This window comes from Procambarus clarkii, chromosome 17 (genome assembly GCF_040958095.1).
Source record: "Procambarus clarkii isolate CNS0578487 chromosome 17, FALCON_Pclarkii_2.0, whole genome shotgun sequence".
In the NCBI taxonomy this organism is placed as follows: domain Eukaryota; kingdom Metazoa; phylum Arthropoda; class Malacostraca; order Decapoda; family Cambaridae; genus Procambarus; species Procambarus clarkii.
Genome location: NC_091166.1, coordinates 16,014,834 through 16,039,864, shown reverse-complemented (window position 1 = coordinate 16,039,864; position 25,031 = coordinate 16,014,834).

The following is a 25,031-nucleotide window of genomic DNA, read 5'->3' as shown; positions in this document are numbered from 1 at the left end:
ACTGCTAGGTAACAGGGGCATCAGGGTGAAAGAAACTTTTTGCCCATTTGTTTCCGCCTCCACAGAGGATCGAACCCGGAACTTCAGGACTATGAATCCGAAGTGCTGTCCACTCAGCTGTCAGGCGCCCTGACGTGGGAGGGCAAAGGAAGGAGAATTTGGAGCATCTGGAGTGTGAGGGGGCAGGGAGGAGCTGGTATGGAAAGGGTGGTCGAGAAGAGAGAGCGAGGAGGTGGGGGTGGAGGAGTTAGGAGGGCTCTGGGGTGGGGGAGGGGTGGGGCTTGGGGGATAGTGGATGAGAGGGACTTAAAGATGTGGGAAAAGGGAGGGCATGGCGGGGTGGGGGGAGAAGGGAGGGCTTAGGGGGGCGGATGAGAATGGAGGGCTTATGAAGGTGGGGGAGATGGCAGGGCTTAGGGGGGTGGGGGTGAAGGGAGAGCTTAGGGGGCGAGAAGGGAGGGCATGGTGGAGTAGGGAGGGCTTGTGGGGGAGAATTTGTAGAAGGGTGAGCTTGGGGATGTTGGGAATAAGGAAGGTCTTGGGGAGAGGAGTGAGTGAGGGGAGGGTGGTCTTGGTGGGCACTGAGTGGGGGGCTGGCAGAGTGTGTGTGTGTGTACTTTCGTAGTTGTACTCACCTAGTTGTGCTTGTTGGGGCTTAGCTTTGGCTCTTTGGGCCCACCTCTTAACTGTCAATCAATCAACTGACTTTTTTTCACATACGTGCATGTGTGTGTCTGTGTGTACTCACCTAGTTGTGCTTGTGGGGGTTGAGTTCTGCCTCTTTGGTCCTTGTTGGATGCATAGGGTATGGTGGGCACCATCTTGCAATGCCTACTCCCCACCTCTCAGAAGAAAGTGTTCCTTGTTTGCTCGCCCGAGGGGCAGCCGAGGGCCATACTCCATTAGCAGATCAGCATCAGACCTCGCGCAGCACAGACACTCACGATAGCTAGTACGTGGCCCAATATAATATTTATAACTTTATAATAAAGAACAAAAGGCCACAGGTGTTTGGTACTCCATTCCTCCGTGCTACCAAGAAAACTACAACAGCAACCAACAACCATTAATACTGGTGGCAGTGGTGGGATCAGCGAACGAACTCCAGCTCCCGGCCCAGCTATCTGGTACAACTACAGCACAGTATGTACAGCACAACATCCACAACACAGCAGCCAACAACAGAACCACATCGCCACCACAGGTGTGTCATGCTCGCCTACGCCTTTCTTAGTCAGTACGCACCCACAGCTGAATTACCCAGTGCACCCCCACAGCTGACTCACCCACCGCACACCCACAGCTGACTCACCGTGAATCCCCGTGACTCACCATGTCATCGCCTCTTGCCTAGCCTGATGCCTCCTGACGTCCCCTGCCACCTCCCAGCGCCAACGACGCCGCAGCACGACGTTGGACCTGTGATGATCTGATCATCCCCTACCTCATTGAATGGATTACAGCACGAGCGGCCTTCCATTCTGGTTAAGTACCCTTTGTTATTTGTATATTAGAATAAACTGTAGACGAATATGGGCACAATACAAACTTTGTGAGCTTATGGACAACAGATACTTACTTAGGCCTCACTCGCACAGGTGTCCATACAGTCTCGCTCACTTTCTCAGAGTAACTTAGAACTGTTGGTCAGTGAATTGCCTGAGAATGCGTGATTGCCCTCAGCTCTTATTAGCTTCAATTCTATTTCCTCTTCAACCAGCAGCAACTCAGTACCAAACATAGTCCACTCCTCAGATGCAATGGTTCCTAACTCGAGCACAGTAACGTTTCTTACCCACTCTGTTGACATACACCCATTTAGTGTAAAGGATCCAGCCCTCCTGAAATCTTGGTTCTCTAGTGTAGTAGCTAGAGTATGGGGCAAAGGTACTACTGACACAGATCCAGACTTTATCAGCGACGTCCCTCCTTGACTATAAAACCAAAGATTGTCACGGGGGTGGGCTGGGATCCGCTACCAAGGCGGCTGCTAGGGGCTCAGAAGACAGAATACTTAGTCTCTCCGATTCACGTGACCCACCAGAGTCATATGGTCCCTCCGGAGAGGACCAGTAATACCCACCACCGCAGGTCTTTGCTCCCGTCCTTGGGGGGTGCCACTGATTCACCCAGGGAGCCCTTCAGTCAATTACAGGAAAACTGCATGTAGCAATTCACAGGTCGATGAAGGCAATGAATCTTTGCAAGGGGCCCCAGCAGTTGTTCATTACCTTGCCTAGAGTCTAACATCAATCAAGTCAGAGATATCTTACACCAAGACACCGTACTACATTCTCACACACTAACAAAGGTTATTGTCAAAATTCCTGGTGTACATGACCTAGATCACGTAATAGCAGACAGTGACACATGTCAAATAAAAGGTACCTACATAGAACCGTCCTTACATCAGATGCAGAACCACTCTACTGCAGTTTATGTTGCAAATGTCACCAATGCCAACATTCACCTCACATCAGACACACACATTGTATACTTCACCCATTGTTCGTTACTGGTGCGAATAGTGGATAAAGTCTCTACTGAACTAATGGTACTTGCACTCTCTTATACGACAAATCGAAACCAGTTAGTGGTCTCACCTGAGAATCTTAGTCCCACTGACTTCCCAGACGCCCAAGCCCACCTATCCTCAACAAACACTGTTGTGGCACTGACAGGAGAACAACTTGGGATGACACACCTTATCACTCACAAAATTCATCTTGAACCAAGTACTCGACCAATTTATGTATTAGCATATAGATTGCCTCATTCTCAACGAGCTGTTGCAGACCGTCAGTAGTAGGGTGTAAGCCGCACAGGTGATATTTTGTTTCTGGGGAAATATCACGCATATGGCTTCGGGTTTTCAGGTAAAATATCACGCGTATGGCTTCGGGTTTTCAGGTCAAATATCATGCATATGGCTTTGGGTTTTCAGGTCAAATATCCCGAATATGGCTCCGGGTTTTTCAGGTAAATTTTGTCAGTCACAGATTTTAGAAGTTGTTAAAAGTTCTTATGATGAAAATAATGTGTGACGGTAATCTCTTTCAAGAGAGATTGAGCCTGCTCTTCCCTCCAAAGTACGTCCCAGTAACAAATAATATAGAAGATATATCCAACAAGTACAGCAACAAGTTTTGCCCAGAGAGCAAAACGTATCCAGCCCACCGGCGCACCTGCTCGCCTCTGCCACCGTTAACCGGCAAACTGCTTGTCCATCACCTGCCTGTCGCTGATTGGCTGGTGCCCGTCACACCTGCCCCACCACCCGCCACTACGAGCTGATGTCTGAGCTACAGCGACCTAGGGAAGGCAGAATATCTTCGTGCTCCACACAGTTGACACGTCTCATTGGTAGACTAAGCCTTGGCTTACGTGTACTAAGGGAGGTGGCAGCTTGAAGCCAATATTCCTGCATCATTTTTTACTTTGCTATTATTCACTTGTCGTAACGTAACTTTTCATTTGCCAGTGATTATTCTTATTATTTTGTTTGTTGATTTCTGTTACATTTTTTATGCCCAATTTTATTCATGTTTTGCTTTTCTAATGTAATTAAAATTTCATTGTTAAATTTACTTGTGTTTTGTGTGTCTTCCCATTACCTTACCACAGACAAAAGTTCCAGCGTTTCTCTTTTTTTTTTCTTTATGTGACGAGGCCATACCCCTAGCTTTTGAAACAGCCGAACACCAACGCGTTACCATCACATAAAGTGGGGCCTGCCCTAGGAGCTTCACTCAGGTACTGGTGCCAAGTAGTAATTTATAGTAAGCGTATTTGGCTTTGGTAACGTAGCTTTACTATTTTTCATATTCAATTTCATTTTTATATGGTGCTGTGTGTATTGTGCATTCCGAGAGTAGCATATGGTGAAGGTGAGACAACTTTGGATTGCGTGGTGACTGTAGGCCTCAGTCATACTCTTAATTGGTCATCTCTCCCTCCGTGTTATTACTCGTGTTTACCATCTTTTGTCCCTTGGATATTACTCATATTTTCGACAGATCATCATATTGGTACCCTGGTACTGTGGTCTGCCCCCGGGTCAAGTGCACCTAATCTTCTGCAATCTGACAGTAGGAGGATAAAGAGGGCCATAGTTCCTCTAGCACGAACTTTAGTTGCTGAATTGGGACCTCAGCAGCAGTTCTCGTCACCAGTTGACACCTCGCACCCCTACACGTCAGTCAGAGATGATGATACATACAATGGTAGGGAATTAGCTTTCTTTTTCAGAGCACAAAAGTTCGCTAATTCTGTAAGTATCATATTAATTTCAGTGGGAAAACTGGCTTATGTCCTAGAGAGACTTGGCAAGGTATGCCTACATCCTTGGACTACCAATTTTACTTTTGAGGCAATTAACTGTTTCATTTGTTTTAGAAACTCAGTTTCACTTGTTTAGTAGGATTTTCTTGCCCTTATCCTCTTACATGAGTACCGGGTACAAGATTTCCTGCGACCTTGATTTAAATTAATCATTTAACATCTTGTACTTAACTTTAATTGTTAAAGATTCCACAGGATAGGTACCAGTTGCCACGTTGTCCTGTTTCTGACATTCACTATATCACTACAGTATATTCGTTGTGCATTTATTTGCTAATTTCACAATGTTTCGTCTCCAAGCTTACCGTGCAGATCCAGCAGCTGAAATTGGGACTTTAAGTCGTGCCAAGAGGACTGAATAACAAACTCTTGCACATGAGTATCAACTAGAAGTTCCCTACCAAGCCAACAAAAATGACATACACAACCTGTTGCTGGATCACTTCTTAGAGCAAGGTAAGATAGACTCTGAAACTCATGAAACTTACTATATTGCAGATAAAACTGATTTTGCAACGATGAAACTCAAACTAGAGCTGGCCAAGATTGAACGTGAGCAGCAAAGGGAAGCCCTCGAGCAGCAAAGAGAAGCAGCTGCCATACGAAGGGAAGAACAAGAACGTGAGGCTGCCTTGAGGAAGGAAGAACAAGAACGTGAGATTGCCTTACTCCGTGAACGTGAACGGGTACAGCTTGAAACAAAACGACGCGAGTTGGAGATGCAACACGAACATGACAAGCAACAAGCGACTCTGGCTATAGAGTGTCGTCAAGGAGAATTCGAGTTGGAAACTTCACACCTCGCTCAACGCCAGCAAGCTACTGCCAATCTTCCCATCAGTTTTAATATATCACATGCAAGTAAAATAATGCCATCATTTGTAGAAGCAGAAGTTGACGTGTTTTTTACCACCTTTGAAACTCTTGCTAATCAACTCAGTTGGCCTGCCGACCAATGGGCCACACTTCTCAGAGTACATCTTACAGGTAGAGCTGCAGTCACACTCAGTACTTCGGCGTCTGAGAATGACTACCAGACTCTGAAACAAGCAGTGTTGGACGCCTACCTTCTCTCCACCGAAAGTTATCGAAGGAAATTCCGTGACCACCTGAAGGCAAGTACCACTACCTTTCTCGAGTTTGCTAACACAAAACGGAGATATTTTATGAAATGGCTGGAAGCAGCACATGTCTCTACTTTTACAGAACTCGTCAACCTGATGTTAGTTGAAGAATTCTTGAGGCGTGTGCCGCCTCCTGTCCGTCTATATTTAGCAGATAAAGAAGAAACCGACTACCTGAAGTGTGCTAAGTCGGCTGACACTTACAGCCTCATCCACCGGCTGACACCAGAACCATCCTCCAGTAAGAAGTCGTGGTACAGTTACGAGAAAGTGAGTACCGATCAAGCTGGCTCGCAATTGTACTGCAAGTATTGTAGACTCTATGGAAATACCATAGATAAGTGTGGTAAGTCTCAATACAAAGGAACCACCGACACGCAAAAACCCAAACCAACTCCTCCTAAGTCCGGTAAGCCTGTGATGAATGTTGGTGTTCATGTTAATGATCTTTCTCTTTTCAGTAACCACCTGTATACTGGAACTGTCTCTGCCAAAAGTTCAAATCCGGAGGGACGTTACAAATTGAAGATCTTGAGGGACACAGCGGCTCTTCAATCGATCATCTTGAAGTCGGCTGTGCCCAACATCGCCTACACCGGAGAAACTGTCTTCATCACTGACCTCACTGCTACTACTCCTTATCCTCTCGCCAGAGTCCACCTGGATTGTCCCTTCGTGAACGGAGAAGTCCAAGTCGCCGTCAGGGAAAAGCTTTTTCCAATGCCAGGAGTGCAACTTCTCCTAGGCAAAGACTTGGCAGAAGACCTGCAACCGACCAACCTGATCATGGACAAACCCCAGGTGTGTACCTCTGTGCCAGATAACCCTATATTTAAGTATGTTCCAGCAAAGGTTCAAGAGAGTGATGAAGTTTCTCCTCCGGTTCTAGTGACCACCCGTGCACAAGCCGCACGACCACAGCCAGCTGACTCTACTGCTACCGCTGTCCCTCAAGACCCTCAGAAACTACCCCCGAATCTGACCAAGTTGGAATTCCGTAAGTTACAGAGGGAAGATCTTACTTTGACACCATCATTTTTCCAGGCTGAGACTCAACCCGACAGTATTCCTGGCTTCTTCCTAGAGAACGACTGGCTCTACCGCAGATATAGACCCAGTAAACTGAAGGAGGAGGACGATTGGGCCAACATCGAACAACTTGTGATTCCTACCAGCCTGCGGCCCACTATTCTACACCTGGCCCACGGAGCACTCTCCCACTACAGATTCAACAAGACTTACCATGGAATTCGTCAAGACTACTACTGGCCAGGTATGGTAAATAGCGTCAAACAGTATGTAAAACAGTGTCATACATGTCAGATGGCAGGTAAACCGAACATCTCTATTCCCAGAGCGCCACTGATTCCCATACAGGTGCCTGCGGAACCTTTCCACAGACTTATTATAGACTGTGTTGGTCCTTTACCTCGGACCAGTTCAGGTAACGCCTATATCTTAACCATCCTGTGTCCTACCACCAGATTTCCAATAGCAGTTCCAGTGAAGAACATTACGGCTGCTACGGTTGTGAAGCACTTATTAAAGATCTTCACCCAGTATGGATTTCCCAGGGAGGTTCAAAGCGACTGTGGTACCAACTTCACCAGTGATCTCTTCAAAAGGACACTGGAGGAGTTCAACATCAAACAGGTATTGTCCAGCCCCTATCATCCTGCTTCACAGAGTTCTCTTGAGCGTAGTCATCAGACTATCAAAGCACTCCTGAAAAAGTTTTGTAGAGAAACCTCTAAGGATTGGGATAAGCAAATAGATCTGATAATGCATATCTTTAGAAGCCTTCCCAATGAGTCCCTAGGAGTATCTCCTTATGAGATGCTCTACGGCCGTAAGTGCCGTACTCCCCTCAAGGCTTTCAAAGACTCTCTACGTGATGCCACCTTCAGTGAGCATCAGAATGTGCCCCAGTTTCTTCAAAACCTTCAACACCTTCTAGAGAGAGTCCGCAGTTTTGCCCATGATAATCTATTCAAAGCACAGGAGAGGATAAAGACTCATTACAACCAGACCAGCAAAGTAAGAAAATTTAAGCCGGGAGACTTCGTGCTCGCTTACTTCCCTATCCCAGGTTCTCCTTTACAAAACTGGTTTTCAGGACCCTACCGCATCAAGGAGTGCAGAAACAACCATAACTACGTTCTAGAGACTCCAGATAGGCGGCGGAAGACCCAGCTGTGCCACGTCAACCTCCTGAAGCTATATAATGGTACTCCTCCCACTGTCATGATAAACTACTCTGCTTTTACAGAACCATACATCCACAGTGAGACCTTCCCTGCTTCTCCTCCCGAAAGCACTGACAAGGAGTCAGCGCTTTCTAATTCAGAAATCCTTAATGATCTTCCCAACTACTTTCAGGATAATCATAGTGCACCTCTTGTCAAGAACTTCAGAGAACATCAGGAGTTGTTCCGAGATGACCCCCAAGACCCCCAAGGACCTATTCGTACAAGTGAAGGTTCATACACGGAGGATGACAAAGAAATTAGTGAAATCCTAAAAAAGCAGTATGAGGACATGTTTAGCACTCCAATAAACAACATGAAGGTGGAAGATCCAGACAATTTCTTTATGCGGGATATTCAAACCCCGGTAAATATAACTGATATAAACACGAGCGCACTAAATTTTGAAAAAGAAATTGAAAACATGCCCATGCACTCGGCCCCAGGTCCAGACTCATGGAATTCAATATTTATAAAGAAATGCAAAGTGCCGGTAGCACAGGCACTCAGTATAGTGTGGAGGAAGAGCTTGGACACGGGGGAGATACCAGATGCACTTAAAGTAGCAGACATAGCCCCTCTGCACAAGGGAGGGAGCAAAGCATTGGCAAAAAATTATAGACCAGTTGCACTAACATCGCACATCATAAAAGTATTTGAGAGAGTGATTAGGAGTCAGGTCACCAATTTCATGGAGACCAATGACCTTCATAACCCAGGCCAACATGGATTTCGAGCGGGAAGATCGTGCCTCTCACAGCTACTTGAGCACTACGACAAAGTCACTGAGGCATTAGAAGAGAAACAGAATGCTGATGTGATATACACGGACTTCGCAAAGGCCTTCGATAAATGTGACCATGGCGTGATAGCACACAAAATGAAGTCAATGGGAATAACCGGTAAAGTAGGACGCTGGATACTCAGTTTTCTGTCAAACAGGACTCAGCGAGTAACTGTCAACCATATAAAATCTAGTCCAAGTGCAGTGAAAAGCTCTGTACCTCAGGGTACAGTCCTTGCACCACTGCTTTTCCTTATTCTCATATCAGATATAGACAAAAATACAAGTCACAGCTTCGTATCATCCTTTGCAGATGACACAAAAATCAGTATGAAAATTACCTCGGCTGAGGACATTGAAAAACTTCAAGCTGATATTAATAAAGTTTTCGACTGGGCATCAGAAAATAACATGATGTTTAACAGTGATAAATTCCAGGTACTCAGGTACGGTAAAAATGAGGACCTTAAACATAATACAGAGTACAAAACACAATCAAATGTACCCATAGTAGGAAAACAGCATGTAAAGGATTTGGGAATAATAATGTCTGACGACCTAACGTTTAAGGAGCATAACCAAGCAAATATTGCGACAGCCAGAAAAATGATAGGATGGATTACGAGAACTTTCAAATCCAGGGATCCCATCACAATGGTTGTACTCTTCAAGGCACTTGTGTTGTCCCGTCTTGAGTACTGCTCAGTACTCACTTCCCCCTTCAAAGCAGGAGAGATTGCTGAAATAGAGGGAATACAGAGAACATATACGGCACGCATAGACGCAATAAAGCACCTAAATTATTGGGATCGTCTCAAAGCCCTCCAAATGTACTCACTAGAAAGAAGACGAGAGAGATATCAAATAATATACACCTGGAAGATACTGGAGGGCCAAGTACCAAATCTACACAGTAAAATAACAACGTACTGGAGTGAACGACATGGAAGAAAATGTAGAATAGAACCAATGAAGAGCAGAGGTGCCATAGGCACAATCAGAGAACACTGTATAAACATCAGAGGTCCGCGGTTGTTAAACGTCCTCCCAGCAAGCATAAGAAATATTGCCGGAACAACCGTGGACATTTACAAGAGGAAACTAGATTTATTCCTCCAAGGAGTGCCGGACCAACCGGGCTGTGGTGGGTATGTGGGCCGGCGGGCCGCTCCAAGCAACAGCCTGGTGGACCAAACTCTCACAAGTCGAGCCTGGCCTCGGGCCGGGCTTGGGGAGTAGAAGAACTCCCAGAACCCCATCAACCAGGTAACAACCAGGTAAGAGTGTAATGTTACCCAGCACGACATCCAACTGCTCCCCGACACCCGGCCGATTCGTCAACCCTTCTACCGAATCAGCCCTAGCAAGAAGGAAGTCATGCGTGCTGAGGTGCAGTACCTCTTGGATCATGGACTGGCTACACCTTGTGAGTCCCCCTGGGCCTCACACTGTATCTTGGTGCCAAAACCCCAAGGTAAGGTGAGGCTCTGTACTGATTATCGTAAGTTAAATAACGTGACAGTCAAGGATGCTTACCTCTTGCCAAGGATAGATGACATTCTTGACGCCATTGGTAATGCCCAGTACTTGTCCCAAGTGGACTTGCTTAAGGGGTATTATCAAGTGTGTTTAACGGAGCGAGCTAAAGAAATATCTGCCTTTATCACTCCTTTTGGACTTTTCAGATATGAACGCCTTCCTTTCGGACTATGTAATGCCCCGGCCACCTTTCAGAGAGCTGTCAACCGTGTCATCCAGGGCTTGGATAACACGTACGCCTACTTGGATGATATCGTCGTAGCATCCAACACCTGGAGTGAACATCTGCTCCACCTGCGACGACTGTTCGCCAAGCTCCTGACAGCCGGCCTCACCATCAACCTGGGCAAGTCCACCTTCGCGAAAGGTAAAGTGCGTTATCTGGGTCATGTTATTGGGAATGGCAGCCTAGCTCCGTTAAACTCACACACTCAAGCCATCCAACAGTATCCACAGCCTACCACCAGGAAGCAGCTCCTGCGCTTCCTTGGTCTTGCCTCCTACTACCGTAGGTTTGTGAGAAATTTGAGTACAGTCGCCACACCTTTAATCCTATTAACCAGTCCCAAGCAACGGTATAAGTGGACCATGCAGCAAACTGTTGCTTTCGAACAACTCAAATTCCTCCTCTGTTCTAATCCCATTCTCGACTTGCCAGATATCACCAAGCCTTTCGTCCTTCATGTCGACGCCAGTGGTACCGGCGTTGGTGGTGTCCTGATGCAGCAACGAGGCGAGGAGGTTCTACCTGTCAGCTACTACAGCTACAAATTGAAACCACACCAGAGGAACTACAGCACTATTGAAAAGGAGCTACTATCCATCGTCCTGAATCTCCAACACTTCGCTCCGTACCTACAAGGTGCCAGGTCTACCACCATCTTCTCAGACCACAACCCTCTCCGCTTCTTACATCAAGCCCAATTCACTAACCAGTGTCTTCTACGATGGGCTTTATACCTACAAGATTTCAACCTAGAGATCCACTATATCAACGGTTCTGACAACATCATAGCTGATGCCCTCTCCAGAGTTTATGAAGTAGAAGCAACTCCACCACATAACGACGTACTTCTTCCAGAACCGCAGGCTTCGGGGGAGAGTTGTGACGGTAATCTGTTTCCAGAGAGATTGAGCCTGCTCTTCCCTCCAAAGTACGTCCCAGTAACAAATAATATAGAAGATATATCCAACAAGTACAACAACAAGTTTTGCCCAGAGAGCAAAACGTATCCAGCCCACCGGCGCACCTGCTCGCCTCCGCCACCGTTAACCGGCAAACTGCTTGTCCATCACCTGCCTGTCCCTGATTGGCTGGTGCCCGTCACACCTGCCCCACCACCCGCCACTACGAGCTGATGTCTGAGCTACAGCGACCTAGGGAAGGCAGAATATCTTCGTGCTCCACACAGTTGACACGTCTCATTGGTAGACTAAGCCTTGGCTTACGTGTACTAAGGGAGGTGGCAGCTTGAAGCCAATATTCCTGCATCATTTTTTACTTTGCTATTATTCACTTGTCGTAACGTAACTTTTTCATTTGCCAGTGATTATTCTTATTATTTTGTTTGTTGATTTCTGTTACATTTTTTATGCCCAATTTTATTCATGTTTTGCTTTTCTAACGTAATTAAAATTTCATTGTTAAATTTACTTGTGTTTTGTGTGTCTTCCCATTACCTTACCACAGACGAAAGTTCCAGCTTTTCTCTTTTTTTTTCTTTATGTGACGAGGCCATACCCCTAGCTTTTGAAACAGCCGAACACCAACGCGTTACCGTCACAAATGTCATACGAGTTTGTTAAGAGTTCTTATGGGAGAAATTCAAAATTGTGTTTATGAGCCAGGGTTTTCAGGTAAATTTTGTCAGTCACAGATTTGGAATACTTATAATGAAATAATGTCATACAAGTTTGTTAAAAGTTCTTATGATGAAAATAATGTCTTACGAGTTTGTTAAGAGTTCATATGGGAGAATTTTTTTAGAGTTCCTACCGATAATAAACCGATATTTAGGCCTTATACATTTAAGTAGGATTCTTACTAAGAAACTAGTAGATTGCTTTATAACTGAATCATTTCCCTACCAACCCCCTCCCCCTGCATCTCCTGCTCATACATCACACCCCCTCCCTCCCTCCCCCTTACCTCGCAATCTCTCGCCTCACCTGTATTTACCTTACGGCGCTAGCCAGACGCTGCCTTCAGGTCACCTCCTTAATCTTATCTTCTCCATAAAATTTGGACCGTCCCTCCCCCCCTCTCTCTGCCTGTTTCAGTACCCCTCTCTCTCCTTTTATATTGTTCTCTCTTCCTATCTTCTCTCTTTTTCATTAACCAGTGAGTTTTACACAAATCAACCGAGGCATCTCAATGTATCCTTTAATACTGAAGCTGCCTCCGAGACTATCTAAGGTGGCGCCGGCTACATGCCCCGAGGCAATTATCACCTGATTACCTGCCCTGTCATCTACCAGTCATTGTCAGCGTTCACCACCGTAATAATTTATATATATACATTAAGCGTTAATAAAACATATTTATTTATTTATAATTTATTTACTCATCTAATTTTAGTTTACACAATTTATAGTAAACGACTCATTTATCCTGAAGTTCTAAGAAGCTCACTCCTCAATCCGCTTGTATAATATCCGTCCTATTCACTCCTCAGCTCTGTAAATAAAGAATAACAGTTTTAGATAGCGTTTACACATGTACAATATTTATCAGACACATAAAACCCCGAAACAAACGTACTCACCATTTTCCATTAAATAATTTGTTATCACCTCATTCAGCCAGTCGTCTCCAAGCACATTTTCCAACAAATATCACCATGTCACGAATAGGAAAGGTGTTGCTCTACGAGCTAGACCAGTTAAGAAACCTAATATTCCACCTCCTCTAAAATGTCCTCTATCAAAAACAGTAATATCGCCCCGTGCTCCACCTCTCTTCCCTCGAGGAGCGATAAATCGCTCTACCTCGTCAACAGACTGCTGTACAAATCCGACCCTCATGTTTAAATGTGCCAGGAGAGAATGATAAACTCCCTCTACTCTTACCATTATATATCAACGGGTCTAATATGTAATACTGCAATCGTACATCCTTCCTTTTCAAAATATACAGGCTCCCCATCTTGATCTGTTAATTTAATACTGATGCCATCAATATTAGTCGTATTTAAAGGTTTATATAATTTCCTGTGTGTTACATTACTTTGAAACGAAACAACATCCAAGATATTTACAATCTGATTACCAAACATGGTGGGTTGCACCTTATCACAATATACACACAAGAAATCTATACGGCCTCCCGGCCTAGGATGATAATAGCATGTATCTTGTACAGTTATCTTGTTATTAGGTAGTTTATTCATAATAAAAATATCATAGGCTTTACCTACTTCAGCTCCAATAACTTTACATATATTTCGACCGAAAAATAAAGAAATTCGAACAACTAATTTTCCATCCTTTGTAATAAATAATTTTAACAACTTCTCACTAAATGCTGCATTAAACTTAATTCGATTAATACTCGAATCATATTTCATATAAACGTCCCCATGGTCTGGGAAATTATAATTAAGTACGGGTCCTTTAAAACTCAGTGAACCTTTTGAAAATATAGTTGAAATTTCTCTATTTAAAATAGTCGTTAGCTCTATGCAATTATCACTGGCTAAAATATCTGACTTTAAAGTGAAAGATGTATCCACCGTACTCAAATCAGATAAATTTTTATTAGACACTAGAAGTTGAACTGAAATAAAACTTTCCGGGTCATTCCTCATAACAGCGAAATAAGATCGAGGCAGGAATATATTCTTCAGGCACACTTCATAAGCTTTATTCGGGTCTAAAGGCAGCTGATTATGTAATCTATTTTCAAAAGCAATGGGAGCATTGTTTTTAAATACATCAGTATCAGAGTTACTCGCTGCATATATAACGTAACTGTCCATCCTGTAGACTAATAGTAAATGATAAAAATAAACAGAAACAACTCACCTTAATATGGTATCCAGGTAGACTCTCCTTCATCTCCAGCCTTGATCTTCCTCTTCAAACTCGGAGGAGAAAACACTTGATTTTTCAGATTCAGATTCAGATTCAGATTCAGATTCAGATGTTTATTCAGGTAAGGTATATACATACAAGTGATGTTACATTAATGGATTGATATATAGATAGAGCTAGTACATACAATGCCTAAAGCCACTATTACGCAATGCGTTTCGGGCAAGAAAAACATTAATATCTAGAACTTAATACTAATTGAGCATAAAGAATAAAAAGTGTTGAGAACAAATACAAATAAAGATAAAAAAAAAGGGGGAACATGACTGAAAAAGCAGCACAAATACAATAGGTTGACAAACAGTGTTGATTAAAAAAAAAGAAAATAACGGACATGGGTTGACAATAGAGGAGTGAGGTAGGTTACAGGGGAATTTATTAGGTAGTGTTTAGTTTTTATCTTAAACTGGTTGAGAGAGGTACTGTCTTTAACATGGTTGGGAAGGTCATTCCACATTCTGGGCCCCTTGATTTGTAGAGCATTTCTGGTTTGATTAAGTCGTACTCTAGGAATATCAAAACTGTATTTATTTCTGGTGTGGTGCTCATGGGTTCTTTTACAACCTTCTATGAAGCTTTTGAGATCAGGATTGGCATTACAATTTAGCGTTTTGTATATGTATAGTACACATGAGAGAATGTGCAGTGACTTAATGTCTAACATATTCATGGATTTGAATAGGGGTACCGAGTGATGTCTGGGGCCAGAATTGGATATTGTCCTAATAGCAGCTTTGTGTTGAGTAATTAGAGGACGTAAATGATTTTGGGTAGTAGAGCCCCAAGCACAAATACCATAGTTGAGATATGGATAGATAAGGGAGTAATAGAGAGTCACCAGGGCAGGGCGTGGTACATAATATCTGATCTTAGAAAGAATGCCCACAGTTTTTGAAACTTTTTTAGATATGTTTAGAATGTGTCCCTGGAAATTCAGCTTGTGGTCAATGAGAATGCCAAGGAATTTGCCATCTAATTTGTTACAAATTTGGGTATTGTTTATTTTGAGATTTATTTGATTAGAGGATTTATTGCCAAACAGAATATGGAAAGTTTTGTCAATGTTAAGGGTGAGTTTGTTGGCAGTTAGCCACAGATGGACTTTATTTAGCTCAGTATTTACTGTGGCATTTAGAGCAAGGGGATCAGGACTGGAGTAAATGAAGGTTGTGTCGTCAGCAAATAGGATTGGTTTGAGGTGTTGGGAGGCATTTGGAAGGTCATTAATGTAGATGAGAAAGAGGAGAGGGCCAAGTATGCTGCCCTGGGGAACACCAATGTTGATGGGTAGGGTGGGAGAAATTGTATTATTCACAGAAACACATTGGAGCCTGTCAGTAAGGTAGGATTTGAGGTATTGTAGGGAGTGTCCTCTGACACCATAATGATGTAATTTAAGAAGAAGGTTTTGGTGGTTGACAGTATCGAAAGCTTTACGCAGGTCCACAAATAACCCAACAGGGAACTCATTTTTATCAAGAGCTGTATGAATCGAGTTAAGCATACTAATAAGTGCATCGTTAGTGCTTTTTTTGGGCCTGAAGCCATATTGGCAAGGGCTAAGTATATTGAGTTTGGCTAGATATGAGTAAAGCTGCTTATAGATTAGTTTTTCAAATTTTTTTGACAAGTTTGGCAGGATTGATATAGGTCTGTAGTTGTTAACATCTGTGAGATCACCACATTTGTGGACAGGCGTTACTCTCGCTTTTTTTAGAATATCTGGAAAGGTTTGGAGTTCAAGTGACTTGTTGAAGAGCAAAGCAATAGCAGGGGCTAAAGATCTGGAGGCTTTTTTGTAGATTAAAGTTGGTATCTCCTCAAGGGCACCAGACTTGGTTTTAAGGGAAAGGATTATCTCATTGACGTCAATGGAATTAATAGGCTTTAGGTACAGAGACTGGGGATAGTTCCCTGTCAGATAGTCCTTAATGTCAGTACTGGAAGATGGAATATCATTAGCAAGGGATGAACCAATGGAAGAGAAGAACCTATTGAACTCAATAGCAGAATCAGAGGCTGAAAGCTGACCATCGTTTCGCATCTACATTTCTAAATAAATTCTTAGGTGTAGAGGTCAAAGAAAAAACAACTTGGCTATGGGCAATTTAACTTCTGGGAATAACAATTTCGGAGTGCACATCCTGCCTATAACATCATCAACAATATTGATCCCAGTAACTGGTGATGTAATGCTCCCTTCCTCATCCCACTTTACAAGTCCAGTTGTATTAAAATAATTTAACAGGGAGACTGCAAAATCATAATCCTTAAGCGTTAATATTAAGTTTATCAAGTGTTGTATAACAGGATTTGTTCTCACTGTCGTCGTAGGCTTCTCAACACTTACTGCCGTAGGCTTCTGTTGATCAATAGCTTTTCATGGTACAAGATAGAATTCTTTCATTATTCCTTATTAAATAGCCTTGAAATAAAATTTATAGCTATGGGAAGTAAAATGCCCAATAAATTACCTCCTCTTTTACTTATTAATATGTCTTTCTTGAGTGAAATAGCCTTCTTCTTACAGGCTAATGTATGGAGTAGAGCTCTATATTTGGAAAGTTTCTTTAAAATAGACTTCCCAACTTCAATTTTATTTTTTAAGAAATTATTAAATATTTCAGATAGGCAAAGTATATGTTCCTTTTTAAGAGTCTTAATTAACTTTTTCCTAGAATTATAACCTAATCTAGCTAATAGTTCGATAAATCCACGATACTAGCTAACTAAGGGCTGCTTCATAGTTTCTTCACGTCATCTGAATTCACCCACTGATCAAATGAACTGTCGTAACCGACGTATCTAATTTTATATAAAGTAGTATTACCAACTTTACGTTTACTTATAATTCTCTCAATTTCAAATGTATCTGACAAGTAGGTGGGACTCAACTCCTCTCTATAAAATCCGCCTTCTATAAGTCTATTATTTAAGTCCTTTAGATAATATAAAGGCACAGGTTGTTTAGTATCAATTTGAGTAATAGTAAATATTTCCTTAGTGTTCTGTTGATGAAAACCTCTTTTGAACTTTGAAATACGATTAGATAAGGCAAGCCGTACTGTATCTCCCACAGACAGATGATTACTGATGCGTGGCTTAGTCTGCTGCTCTCCTTTATACATGAGCTTAAACTGCCTAGTCACATCTTGAGGCGAAGATAAAGCATGTACATCAATAGGTATTTTCCCCTTTAATCCTCTATGTGGTGTTCTATTATACGTTTTAACCATATCAGGCAAAACATTTATATAGGTTAAGGCATTATAAGCCATTAAATATTTATATATCTTAGTTTTCAATGTTCTTATAAATCTCTCTGCAATGCTGGCTTTAGTTTCCTGAGAAAATACACTGTACAGTTCAATGTTTTTACTGTCTAACAATCGTTTCATATATTTATTATAGAATTCACCGCCCTTATCAGTGTTAAGCTTCCTTACACCTTTTGATGAAGGTAAATTCAGAATAGCTTTCATGGCTTCACTTACACTCTGACCTGATTTAGAGATAGTGGAACTACATGTGCAAACCTTGAAAATATATCAACACAAACTAATAAATATTTAATATCGTTGTTGTGCTTAGCTAACAATGTCATATCAGCCAAGTCACTGGTAAAGAAAGCTTTAGGTCTGGGTGCTAAGATACGTCTTCGTTTAAATTTACGTTTTGTTAATAGATGTAAGGTATATGCATTAGACGTTTTTAAATAGTCTTTCACATCTTTTATAGTTTATTCAGGGATTGTTTTCTTTACAGCCTTATACAATTTTAAAACGCCACCAAACCTACCTATGGACTTGGGGTCATTGTATATCTTATTAAGAGTTTGTTTAATGTTCACCATTGATACACTATTTCATATGGGGGTTCATTTACAATATTTCCCCTAAATATTATGGATTCAGGTGTTTTAACGCCCAAGTCAACAAGTAAATACCCATACTGTCGAGAAATCACTTTCTTATATATATCTAAAAATTTCTTGGCATCTTGTTTTCCGAATATTTGTCTGCCTAATGTTTCTATCTGGGACAAGTCTCTTGATTTAAGCAGAATAAAATCAGATGCATTTAACCTTATAGATCTAGAAAATTTCCCACTGAAAAATATATTTTGGGTTATAAAAATAACAGAGATGTTCTCATGCCGTCCCTTAGTAAATATATCACTTACTATTTTAGAGTTTGTAGATTCAACATACAAGTCATCATAAACAACTAATATATGAGATGTGTCCTCTGGATCACGATCATCTAAAGGGTTAACAATTTCAGAGTAAAAAGATATCTTATGTTTAATGAGTGGATTAGTTCTCAACTCTTTATACCCGCTTCCACAGATGATTATTTTTGCAAAGTTCTGCTGATATTTCTCTATCATTTTAGCACATAAATAGCTCTGCCCACCATTTGAAAATCCAGCAATAATAATTCTTGACGGTTCACTAAATATATTCAACTGGGTCTCAGTAATAACTTTTTTCTTCCCCTCCATGTTGCTAGCATTCAATAGACTAACTACAAAAATATAATGAATGGAGTATTTAAACGAAATGTACATTTGAGTTTTTATTTTAAACATAGCCAATAAATCATAGTCATAACATAGACATTTGAACATATCCAATACAGTAACAAAATCATAGACAATACAATATCAAAATATCATAGTCATTAATTCATAGTCATAACATAGACATTTGAACATATCCAGTACAGTAACAAAATCATAGACAATACAATATCAAAATATCATAGTCATTAAATCATAGTTATAACATAGACATTTGAACATATTCAATACAGTAACAAAATCATAGCCAATACAATATCAAAATATCATAGACATTTGAATATAGTTATAGATAATACATAGACAATACAGTAACATAGACTTAGTTGTTGTTAGGGAATAATTGCTGAGCGACTCTATCCCGCTTTTCCCAAAGATTAAAAATGGGGAACAATTGACCTCTCGGTTGGGGATTATCTACAATTACTGGATCCTGTACCTGCACCTCTTCCTGTACCTGCAACTCTTCCTCTACCTGTACCTCTTCCTCTACCTGTACCTCACGCTCTGGAATGTCTGGGTGACCGTAAGCTAATGACTCTGTGGGACTAATGAGGTACCTCTTGTCATCAAAAGCTGACAGACCGCGCTTAGTAGTTTTACACGTGCATATCTGTCCGTTAACATTACGAATGGATCGGGATACAAAAGAAAAAGTTGTATTTGTCTCTAATGTGTTCTGAAAAGATGCATGTGTTATTTTCTTTTGTTGGTGATAAGGAATCCCTTTACATTTACATAAATGTTCTTTATCAAGGGTTAGGAGAGAATAAGTTTTAGGCTTGAGTGCAATTAATTCAGTTATAATTTTCTGCTTTACTTCTGACTTGAGGAGTCCTAGTTCACCTTTGCGAGTAGCAGAATACATGGGATGATCTTTGTCGAAATTACTGAAATCCATATAATCTACTAGAGGAGCTTTTGTCATTTCTTGGAAAGCATCTTTACAGGTCAGAATAAATATGAATGAGTCTGTATCCGTATAAATTAGTCTAGCTCTCTCCCCATAATGGCCTTTAACTACATTATACCAGAACTCGTATAAACGCCTCTTGGCTATCTGCAAGATCTGATATTCCATGTAAGAAGGAGTGGTAACTTTAAGGATGTCTTTTATTACTGTACAGAGAACCCTATCTGGACCTAAAGAGATAGCTCGTTTATACAAAGGATTTCTTGTATGAGTTAAGAAGGAATGTTTTGTCATTACTAGATGGTGAGTATTAGCATATCTAGAAATATTGGTCATTGATTTCCCATACAGACTATTACTGATGAGTTTAAAGGCTTTTTCTTAAACTTTACAGGTGGTATTGGCTCGCTCTCGAATGTTGGTTGAAATAAAATCTTTTAAATAGGGAGCCTGTTTAAATTCATAGATAGTTTTTACTCGTTCAACTTCTAGTCCTAGTTTTAATAGCAATTGCAGGAAATCAAGGCTCACTAAGTAGTTGTTTTGGGGCAAGTGGGATGCAATTAATTTAGTATTTTTAGGCGGGAGCTTACGTTTTTCATCGTTAAGGGTTCTCTTACTGTACTCTGACAAAAACTCCTCAGTTATATTAGTATGAGACAGTACAAGGGGCAGATCATCAGTATACCTAGCTACCTCGGGAGATACATGTTTTGTATCGCATAAAATCCAATAGCCTTTGTCTTGATCACAGGGGATATGTTGTAACCCTTGCCCTAATAAGGTATCCCGCTCAATGTCAGTTAATTGTCTAATCCCTCCCTGGGGAAGTACCTCAGCCATGCACGCTGCATATAGGCTGTTGAAGTCGAGGTACAAAATGTGAGTATCGTCATCAGAGCTAGGGTTAGATGTAGTGTGCTCGTTAACAGCCTGTGTAAATTGTCTTATGGAAGATGTGAACCCCCCCCTCTAAGATTCCTTCTCAACAAATCATATACATTCTGATCATACACATAGTCAAGTTCAACTTTTGATTTAAATAAGAACGCGTCCCAAGCGTAACTAGGAAGTGATACATAGAAAACAATATCTAGTTCATAAATTTCTTTCAGTGATGTTCGCCAAAGTGTAAATATATCAACTAGCATTCCTACGTCAACTTTTAAATATAACATGAGGTAATCCTTGATGTTTGTACAGTTCCCTAAATTAAATACTTTAAGAGCATTGCTATAATTTTCTTCAGACAGTGGAGCGTCATGTAAAACATTGTAAAACTTATCTCGCGACGGGAGCTGAGGTTCGTCTAACACGTCCATGGAAGAAATATAATCATAACATAGGCTTTGTTTACCTTTAATTAACAGAGCTTTAGCCTCATTGGATACGCCATTTAGTATGTGTTCAGTATACTTGGTGGGTTTCTTACTGGCAATGCAATGTGCTCGTTTGCTAAGGTTCCTAATGACCCATTAAGGAGAGCAAGGCTATCTAGGAATTTAAGGTCACCTATGATGACTTGCATAAATTTCAATCCTTCCTTGGTTAGAATTTCTACATCGCGGTGAGGATTTTTGGGCAGTTCTTTAAGTATAATTCCAAGATCATAGGCAGCATTATTGGAAAATGTGGTCAGGTATCTACGAGCATTTTTACATTGTAAATTGCAAAGAGCACAATAAGCACCTAAGTAATTATTTTCCTGAATAGCATGATTATGATGTCTATGTTTATCTTTCTTATTCTTGAAAGTTTGATGACACAATTTACACGTATTTTGTTTTTGAAACATTCTTTCCTGTTCTCTAGACAAGTTCTTAGGGAAGTTGGGGAGTGAGCATGAATATCTTTCCATGAGGCTTCTAGCTTTGTAATAAAATGATTAACCGCGTTTGTACCTACGTATGAATACGTTTCTACGACATAAGCATAAGCATAAGCATATGTAGGCATAAGCAATTGCTTTATGCTTACATTCTACCATGCCTCTAGGATTTTGATGGGCGAAACAACATTCAAAATCGTAATATGCGGTGTGAGTTGGGCTATAAGTCCCACCGTAATTTTTTAAAATTATGTTCTCATTAGGATTATAGAACGAAAATACTTGGGATACAGTGCATGACTCTTCGTGAGCCTGAATTTCATCTAAGGGAGCATGCAAAAGGCAAATTTTGCAGAATTTATGAGTGTTAGGAATCCTTCCAGAGTGGTGGCTAATATTCCTAGCATATTTATCAAAATCCTTGATCAGACAGAGATGCTTGCCTTCTAATAACAACAAAGGGACTTTATCGGCATACTTTTCTTGGCTTTTCCTAGCTAAACTAAGATAGTATCTGTTACTTTCATGAGTTACTGTATAAATATAAATAGAAATTTTGTTAAGTTTCTCTATTTTCTTAAGATTATCAAATGATACAGGGAATCTGATTTCATCTGCCCATACTACGAATCTTCTACACCATTGAAGGTTTTTGTAACACTTTCTAACGTTATTCATAGTCCTGCAAAATGCTAAGTTTTTATACGCTGCAATGCACTGCAACAAACACTCATCTCCTTCACTTTCAGGGTTAAATACTGATTCTTTACCCCTTAATTTCGCAGGATATGGTACATAAGATCCAAGGTGCATAGGGTGGCGAATATATGAAAAATTAATGGCAAAGCCCGACATGGAATGAATTCCTACACTTGAGGATTGGACATTTTTTAGGCATTCGTCAATTTTAGCAGACATTTCGTCAACCCATGAATTTACGAGAACTTCCACCTCTTCCTGTGTAACAGTCTGAGTTTCGCCTCTAATTGAAAATACTTCGTCTAATATTTCATATTGATCGTCGGCATGATTAAGTTTTTGCAAAATTAGGCTTATGTCAGGGTAAATGTGAAATGAGGGAGGGAATTCTTCCTGTATTTGTCTGAACTGATTGTCTATATATTCTATAAAAAATTCCCTATACCTATTTATATATACGCTGGGGTCAGCGTCTAAATGACCGGGAATGGAGAATGAATGTCTCGAGAATGATCCTTCGAAATGGCATATGACTTCTAACACTCGCGGAACAATGTGATCTAAGTTAAGTACCTCTGGGGAATCTGGAGCATTGACTTCTTCATCTGATATGTCATGAACAGGGGGTTGATTGTCTTTTTCTTCATCTGAGGATGCCTGCAGGTTGCCGTCTGGTGCATCTTCTTCTAGCTCCTGGGAAAGCTGGGGTTGACTGCGTACAGGCGTGCTCCACTCAGAGGGTTGGGTTGAATCCAGGGGCGATTCTGTAATATAATATTAGCAATGAATAAACATTAAGAGGAAAGCAAATTTGAAAACATTAAGAGGATTTGAAAACCGTAATAGGAAAACAATGTTTGTATTTGAAGAGGATTTGAAAACCTTAATAGGAAAACAATGTTTGTAACTTTAAGAGGAAAAATATCGTCTAAATAAGTGGATTCATTAAGAGGAAAAACAAAAAGTCTAAATAAGAGGAAAAACTGAATTACAGATAAATAATAATATTACTTACGAGCTGGGATGTTGATTCCACCAAATATGAGATTCTCTTGATCATGAATAGGAACTCCTGTAATGGAAACATTTTTCTGTATGAGTACATATTACTTGTTTATACACTTGTTAAAATATACAATTATTAACTTTTTTTAAATTACGAAAATTATTGTGAAAACGTACGGTTATTTATGATGCGACGGCGTTTGGGTGGAGGTTCAATGACGTTTCTGGCTTCGGTGGGAGGTTCCTGGTTAACGGACCAACGACAGTACGGGCAGGAAGTAGAACCATGAACTGAAATAAGAATAATATATATAAATTGACTGTCTGTATGTATGTATGTGTGTTTCAGATATATATTTCTTTGAAAGTTTATTGAATGTGCGAGAAAAGCGGTACTTACGATTTGCACAATAGAGTTGTCCACAGCTGGTACAGGTTACGTCAAAATGTCCAGGTGGTGTAGACCCGTTGCATCCTATACAGTACAGTCTGCATTCTTGAAGAGCGTTGATGGACATCTCAGCTAAGCATGTTATGCATCTTGTTTGACACACATGCCTGATTTCGTTGTTGAAAGGAGACAGGCACAGGGGACACAGTGACATGATGATATGACTAGGCTGGGGGAACCTTGTGAACAGGATGAAGATTGAATGTTGACTGAAAGTGCAGGACTTTGGCCTTAGGCGATCTGAGGGGGCCCCTGAATGAGCGTAATAACAATAGTGTGCCTCTGAGTGAGCGTTTTGACTGTTTTATTAATAGCGAGGATGATTGGCGAATGCTGGGATTAAACTCTTTTATTATAAATTGTGTAAACTAAAATTAGATGACTAAATAAATTATAAATAACTAAATATGTTTTATTAACGCCTAATGTATATATATAAATTATTACGGTGGTGAACGCTGACAATGACTGGTAGATGACAGGGTAGGTAACCAGGTGATGATTGCCTCGGGCAGATAGCCTGGGGCGGCTTAGATAGTCTCGGAGGCGGCTTCAGTATTAAAGGTTACATTGAGATGCCTTGGTTGATTTGTGTAAAACTGACTGGTTAATGAAAAAGGAACAAAACATTACGATATCAGAAAATAGCTGTAAGGACATAAGAAGAGAGAACAATATGAAAAGGAGAGAGAGAGAGAGAGGGTGGAGGGACGGTCCAGATATTATGGAGAAGATAAGATAAGATTAAGGAGGTGACCTGAAGGCAGAGTCTGACTGGGGCCGTAAGGTAAACACAGGTGAGGCGAGAGATTGCGAGGTAAGGGGGAGAGAGGGGGGGTGTGATGTATGAGCAGGAGATGCAGGGAGAGGGGTTGGTAGGGAAATGATTCAGTTATATAGCAATATACTAGTTTCTAAGTAAGAATCCTACTTAAATGTATAAAGCCTAAATATCTGTTTATTATCGGTAGGAACTCTGAAAAAATTCTCCCATATGAACTCTTAACAAACTCGTAAGACATTATTTTCATCATAAGAACTTTTAACAAACTCGTATGATATTATTTCATCATAAGAATTCCTTAATTCCATATCAGTGACTTGAATTTGCCAATAAGAACTCTTAACAAACTCGTATGACATTATTTTCATAATAAGAACTTTAACAAACTTCTAAAATCTCGGAAATTATTTTTCTCTTAAGAATTCCTTACTTCCAAATCTGTGACTGCCCAAATTTACCTGAAAAACCCTGGCTCTTAAACAGGAATTTCTAAATTTACCTGAAAACCCTGACTCACAAACATGATATCTCTGATGTTGAAAACAGGCAAAATATGTCCGTAGAATTTACCTGGAAATGCTGGCTCTTAAACAGGAATTTGAATTTCTCCCATAAGAACTTTAACGAACTTGTATGAACTTATT